Here is an 8,159-nt window from a genome sequence, read left to right on the forward strand (position 1 = left end):
AACCTTAGTTACATTGCTGGTGGGACTGTAAAATGGTGGAGCTCCTTTGTCTAGAAGTTCCTCAAAGTGTTAAACTTAGAGTTATAAACTCTATAACTCAGAAATTAACATTAAACATATGACCCAGCAATTCTCCTAGATATAAATCCAAGAGAAATGAAAACATGTCTACCAAAAAACCTTATCCATGAATGAATGTTCATAATAATAGTCAAAAACTGGAAACACATCAAATGTCCATTATTTGATGAATTGATAAATAAAATGTGGTCTATCCATACAATGGAATATTATTTAGCCATAATAGGAAAGAAAAACTGGTAACTACTACAATGTGGATGAACCTTGAAAACATGATGCTAAGTGAAACAAGCCAGTTAGAAAAGACCACATATTGTATGATTCCATGCCTGTGAAATGTCCAGAACAGGCAAATCCAGAGAGACAGAAAGTAGAGTAGTAGTTGCTTAGGGTGGAGGGGGTTAGGGGAAAATGCCAATGGGTACCGGGTTTCTTTTGGGGGTAATGAAAATGTTCTAAGATTTATTGTGGTGATGGCTGCCCAATTCTGTAAATATACTAAAAACTACTGAATTGTACAATTTAAATGAGTGAACTGTATGTGAATGATATCTCAATAGAGCTGTAATCATGATAATAATGAAGATATTGAGAAACAGCACCAAAAAAAAAAAAAAGTTAATGCAGCTGGAGTGTGGCCAGCAAAAAGCAATTAAAACAAGACAAGCAAGGGTGGGGAGAAATTTTAAGTATCGGAGACAGTTTAAAAACTGCAATTCTTGAGAAAGACTTGTCTTATTCTGTGCCAGCATAAAGTAAGCTCCCAATAAATGTTTGAGTGAATTCTTTCTTCTGAAAGACAGAGAAGGAATATGATATTGAAAAAAATAAGGAAGTAAATAGGGTACACATGAGTTCACAATTGCTAAATACTTGAAATTGGGACGTCCTGAAACCTGAGAGGCATTTTGTGCTTTAACATCATACTTGTTCAATAAAAGAGGCACATTATGTGATCAAATTTTTTTCTCTATTTCAGACTTTGTATAATGGCACCCATCTTTCAATTGTGTACTAATTGTACCAATTGCAGTTCAAGAAAATGTGATCTGTTGCTAACATAATCATTAACGGCCTAATATTTTGTATTTCAGAGTCAAAAAGTATTCCCAAGACATGTGGGATAATTTCTTGCAGCTTACCTACTTGCTTATGATGTAATGAGGCTGTTTGCTGAGTTTGTCTTTTTAATCCTTCAAAAAGTTACTTTATTGAATTCACAATGTGCTGTAAGTGAATTAAATAATTTCAGAACCCTTCTCAAATTCAAGCAGCAGCAAAGTTTTGTTAAACTTTTTAAAATTACTGAATAAATGGTTTTTCAATATCATGTGTACACTTTAGAAAACAGGATGGAAGGATTGCAATTTTTATTCTAGTAACAGATTATCTCAAAAAAAAAAAGTCATGGAAGATGACATGAGCCTTTTTGCAAAGCTGGTTAGCAACTTGCTGTACTAAGCCATTTCTTATTTTGGAAAATTTCAAATATACATGAAGTAAACAGAATAGTGTAATGAACTCCCATGCATCCATCACCCATTTTTAACAATTCTCCACATTCTGCCTTTCTTGTCTCATCTCCAGCCCTTCCATCTCTCCACCCCACCCACCCCTCATCTGAGTTAAGCTGCATCATTAGATTAGTGCATGACTCTGGTTGCTTACATATGAGCCAAACAAAAGTATGGCTTGGATCTGGTTTGCTATGTTGTTTATCCTTGGTCAGCTTCACAAGGTAATTCATCCATTCAAGGTAATCCATCTTCTTTGTGGCTCCTCCTTAAATTTCATGACTTAAAACACCAAAGGAACTCTCCATCATCTTTTAACCTGAGTTTGCATATGCCAAAGTTGTAGACAGGTCATCAAATCTACTCACAAGTAGAATGAAAAACCATCTCTTCATTGGAATGCTTAATCCGGGTCTTATCTGAATCTTGGTTGCCTGATTGACCTCTGCTACAGTAAAAATGGTTTCAACAATATGCACTTTTTTTTTTTGGACAACAATACTGCACTTTAGAGAAACATCTCTGCAGCTGGAGAACAGATGGTTCCACAAAATCATTTTGTTCTGGGCTCATAGAATCTTTTTGGAGTTCTCTCAGTGAATTATTTTGCTGACTTGAATATATAACCCTTTTCTGCCTTCAATTTCTTCATCTGTAAAATGGACATAATGATTATTAACTGGGCATCTTTGGTCTTATACTTTGCTGAATGGTTGAAGAATCCTGATACAGAAAGCGAAACAGAAATAGAACTTTAGTTTCCACAGAGTGAAACAAATAACATAGGGCCATTTCACATTTCTCTTAGGTAAGTTGGAGCACTTTACAGGCTACCCCCTTCTCCCCCAGATGCTCCTGAGTAGGCAGAAAGGAGACAGGATTTTCTTTTCATGGCTTGGGAAACTGAGCCACAGAAGTGAGCCCTCTTGCCTGAGGCTTATGAGGCAGTGAAGAAAGTTAGACTAGCTGCCAAGTCTCCTATCCCCAGCCCAGTATTATGCTCACCTGTATTACTATCCTTCTAATGAAGAGACAGACCTTGCAAAACAAGTTAATTCTTGTGCATTACATCGGCCTTCACATAGAACCTCTTTATAAACATTATACAGTATTGGGGAAACCATTCACCTACCACTGAAATGTGGAGTTGGTACAATTTCTCCCTGGTATTGATATGTCATATCATTTGATATATATTAAGCATCCACTGTGTCCTAACCACCGAAAAGAGGGACTCAGTCCCTGTCCTCATGGAGCTTAAATGGCCATGATGAAAGAGAGATGTCTAAAGTGGTGTATTTGTTTCCCGGGGCCACCGTATCACACCTCACAAATTTGGTAGCTTAAAACAACAGATATGCATTCTCTAACAGTATGGAGGCCAGAGGCCCTGCTTTCTCCAAAGGGTCTGGGGGCGGACCCTTCCTGGCCTCTTCCAGCTTCTGGTGGCCCCAGGCATTCCTTGGCTGTGGCTGTATGACTCCAGTCTCTGCCTCCTTCTGGCCTTCTCTATACCTTCTTTTTCTTTTCTTTTTTCCTCAGTTGCACCGAGATGTAATTCACATATAACATTGTATTAGTTTAAGGCATATAACGTCTCTTTTTATGAGCACATGGGTCATTGGGCTGTGGGGGTGAGTGAAATGGGTGAAAGAAGTCAAAGGTACTAACTTCCAGTTATAAAATAAGTAAGTCATGTGATGTAATGTACAGTATGGTGACTATAAGTTAATAATAAGTACTGCATATTGGAAAGTTGCTAAGAGAGTAAACCTTAAAAGTTCTCATCACAAGAAAAAAATTTTGTAACTATGTATGTGATGGACGTTAACTAGACATATTGTGGGGATCATTTTTGCAATATATACAAATATCGAATCATTGTTATACACTTGAAACCAATGTTATATTCAATTATGCCTTAATTAAAAAAAAAAAAAGGACACTGGTCATTGGATTTAGGGCCCAACCATATAACCCAGGATGATTTCATCTTTTTTTCCCCTTTTCTTTTCTCAATATTATTTAAAAAAATTTTTCATTGAAGTGTAGTTGATTTGCAATGTTAGTTTCAGGTGTCCAGGAAAGTGATTTGGTTATAAATATACATACTTATTTTTTTCTTTTCAGATTCTCTTCCATTATATGTTATTACAAGAAATTCAATATAGTTCCCTGTGCTGTACAGTAGGTCCTTGTTGTTCAGGATGATTTCATCTTGACATCCTTAAGCACAAAGACCCTTTTCCGAATAAGGTCACATTCACAGGTTCTAGGTGGACACATCTTTCTGAGGGCCACCATTCAACCCACTATAAAGGGTGAGACTGCTAAAGAAAGAGAAATATGTATTCAGTATTCTACTGTATATTCATTCTCTAGCTTTAAGACAAAATTCTACAAAACTGAAGTAATTTTATTGATCATGCATGTGTTAAATACTCTAGTGTATATCTTTTTTAATTGAAATAAATTTGACATACAACATTGTGTGTAATGTGTACAGTCTATTGATTTGATACATTTGTATTGCAACATGATTGCCATTGTAGCATTTGCTAACACCTCTATCTGTCAAATAATTCGCATTTTTTTCTAGTGTTGGGAACAATTAAGATCAAGTCTCTTAGCAAGCTTAATGTCCACAATACAGCCGTTGACCACAATCACTGAATTGTGTATTAGGTCTCCAGGACTCACTTATCTACTAGTTGCAAGTATGAGCCCTTAAACATCTCTCCCATTCTGCTCTCACCACCCTCTCCAGCCCCGGTAACCACCGTTTTACTCTGCTTTCATAATTTTTGGCTTTTTAAATTCCACATATAAAAGATATCATACAGTACTTGTCTTTCTCGGTCTGATTTATCTCACTTAGCATCATATCCTCAGGTCCATTCATGTTGTTGCAAATGTCTTTCCTAGTCAAACACCCCAGAAGTGTCTCCATCTCTGTCCCTTTAAATGAACCTCGTCTAACGTCCTATGATTCTCCCAATCATCATGATGCTCCAGAGAAGGAGCTTTCTTTGACTGGTAAAGCAACTTCCTCCCCCACCAGGCGTGATAGATTAAAAAAGTTCTTCTTTAGAACAGAGACTATCTCTCTGCTTTTGTTCTCTGCAAAACCAAGCCAGTGCTTTCAGCCAAGACTCAGTGAACAAAAGGCCCAAGAACACTAGGGGAAGGGGGAACAGAGGGATAAACAGATTGGATGTGGACAGAGATAATATTTGGTGGTGATTCAGCTCGCACGGCCATGTGCCCGTCTGCGTCATCAGGTGGTGATAGTTACTTTAAGGCCTTCAGCAGCGAAGGGGGGTGACAAGGTAGCACCAAGCGTGAAACAAGTACAACCAGTCGCCAAGTGACGATAAGCTGTACCCAGCCATAGTGCTGGGAACGACCTTCCCTCGCATTGTGAAACCCATCTCATCCCATGTGTGCTTTCTGGTTGCCGACTTCCTGGCCTTATTGTCTAAGTTTTAAGAGAAGTCTTGGTTTTCTCGTAGCAAACTCTGTACCAAGTGCGCTAAACAGGAACGCCCACCAAAAGAAGATGACATACTGTTCTGTTGGTTCTGATTTTGCGGTTGGCTTTATCCCTTTGATAAGTATGTAAGTTTAAAAAGCTAAAGCTCTAATCTGTTCTTAGAAACAATGATCAGTACATACATGTAAACTAAAAAAAAGTGCAGTATATTGTATATATGCATTTACATGCAATATGATGTATTTGTGCAGTCAAAAAAAATAACATGAGGTATCATCTCACACCAGACAGAACGGCCATCATTCAAAAGTCCACGAATGATCAGTGCTGGAGAGGGTGTGGAGAAAAGGGAACCTTCCTACACCGTTGGTGGGAATGTGGTTTGGTGCAGGCATTATGGAAAACAGCGTGGAGATTCCTCAAAAAACTAAATATATATAATATGATCCAACAATCCCACTCCTGGGCATATATCCAGAGGGAACCTTAATCCAAAAAGACACATGCACCCCAATATTCACAGTAGCACTATATACACTAGCCAAGACATGGAAACAATCTAAATGTCCACTGACAGATGACTGGATAAAGAAATTGTGGTATATTTATACAATGGAATACTACTCTGCCAAAAAATAGAATAAAATAATGCCATTTGCAGCAACATGGATGGACCTAGAGATTGTCATTCTAAGTGAAGTAAGCCAGAAAGAGAAAGAAAAATACCATATGATATCATTCATATGTGGAATCAAAAAAAAAGATACCATGAACTCATCTACAAAACAGAAACAGACTCACACACATAGTAAACAATCTTATGGTTACCGGGGAAAGGGGGTGGGGAAGGGATAAATATGGGAGTCAGAGATTTACAAATGTTAGCCATTATATATAAAAAATAGATTTTAAAAAATTTCTTTTGTATAGCACTGGGAACTATGTTCAATATCTTGTAACAACCTTTAATGAAAAAAAATGAAAATGAATATATGTATGTATATGCATGACTGGGACATTGTGTGGTACACCAGAAATTGACACATTGTAATTGACTGTACTTCAGTTAAAAAAAAAAGTCTTGTCAATCTCTTCATTTCTCACTTTACAGATTCTCCTTGGATGGCCTTACCCAGCCCTGTGACTCCAGACACCATAGTCATTCTAAGGAATTCCACATATAGATCTGCAAACTATTCTCCTGAGACCCAGACCATACACATCTTCACCTGCCCATCAAATCTGTCTGCTCATTACCCACTTCCCTTCCACCTCTGCTCCTTCTTCTGGGTCCCTGTCTTGGCATATGGCACCACAGCAGAGACCTAGGAGTGACCCTTGACTTATCCCATGTCTGGGCAATCCTGTCTCCTACTTTCCACTCAACTCCATCCAATTCTCCAACCCCTCAGGCATGACCCATGCTCGGGCCAGATCTCTTCCTTTTTTGCAGCTGCATATTCACTGTCTCCCAGCTGTTAGGCTTGCCCACTCCCAATCCATCCTCTGCTCTGAAGATGAACTGCCTTTCTATACCATAAATTTGACCTTATCTTTTCCTGTTTAAAATCCTTTGGGCCTCCCAGTGGCTTCATGTTAAAAATAGCTTTACAGGGCCTTTCCTGTTCTGTTCCCTGCTCATCTCTCCAGCCTCACCTCACAACCTCTGCTCCATCCATACCGAACTGCTTGCAGTGCCTTGCACTCTCTTCTGCCTCTAGGCCTTTGCACGTGCAATTTCTCTACTGGAAGGAGCTGAAAATCCCAACCCTCTAATCACTTGGTCTTGGTGACCAGCCTCATCTATGGGCCCCACCGGAAGTTACATCATTAGCATAAACTCAGGTGTGCTCAAAAGGGGCTCCTTATAAATAACAAAATTCTGACACCACTATCCCTCAGGAAATTCCAAGGGTTTTAAGGGCTCTGTGCCAGGAACCTGGTGATTTATCATACTACACAGACATTCACCGACAGACATCCCCGACAGGCCTCAGTTACCACATTCAGAATAGGCTTCCAGGCTAACAATGTATGAAAAGTAGAAGTCAACTTTCCCCACCCTCTTGAGAAGTGCTGGCAGGATCAAGAAGGCAATAAATGAGAATAAGCCTCCTTCTAAAGGTCATCATAAACCCATTTATTAAATCTCTAATTGTGTGTGGTGCTATGCTGTGCTAAATGATTCACAGAGGGTTAGCTAAATCTTGCCTCTCCTCCCTAACAGTTAACAATCCGAGGCAGACAGGCTGACGCTCATTCACATTACAAATTGGACAGACACAGTGGAATACAGACATTGCCAACTCATAAAGGAACAAGATAAACATTTAGAGATGGAGAGGTTCAGCTAGTTAAGATAAGGAGAGTTGTCTTGAAAATTCCAGTTTCAGGCTATGCAGGATGAAAGGCTCAGTATTGTTCTCTTTTCTCCACCACCACTTTCATTTACGATCATATATGAATATATACCTGCCTCATAATTGTTCCATAAAATGTCAATCTTTTTGTCCATCTTCATTCTAAAACCCTTATACCTTCTGGGGTCACAATGCTTGTAGCAATTTTGTATAGATCATGATTTCAACTGATATTCCTGAACAGACATCTTGACTGTCTTTGCTAAAACAAAATAGCCTTTTCTTTTGAGCACTGTCAGAAAGATTTGCAAAGCAGAGCTCTTTTGACCTTGCATTGAAGATCTTTTGTTTCACAGACTCAATTCCATTTGATTCTTATCTCTTCTAATTTAAGGTAACTTGATTTAGAATGATCTCTTATTTGAATAGTTTTTTCATCATTTGACATTTGAAAAAAAAAAACTTTCTTTTGAAGCAGGATGAATCCTAGGTGAAGTTTAAAGCAAGGAGGAAGGATAGATTTAAGAAAGGAATGCTATATTATTTGAGATATAGCATCTTTTTCAATGAGCCACAACTGAAGAAATAACATGCATGACCAAAGTAGCAGTCACATTTGATGTTAAGTTACTTATAATCCACTATGCTTTTAACTGTTATTAAGATCTTGTCTGTTTTGACTCTTATATTCTTCCCTCCTGAATCAGGATC

Source organism: Camelus ferus, chromosome 32 (genome assembly GCF_009834535.1).
Source record: "Camelus ferus isolate YT-003-E chromosome 32, BCGSAC_Cfer_1.0, whole genome shotgun sequence".
NCBI classification, from domain to species: domain Eukaryota; kingdom Metazoa; phylum Chordata; class Mammalia; order Artiodactyla; family Camelidae; genus Camelus; species Camelus ferus.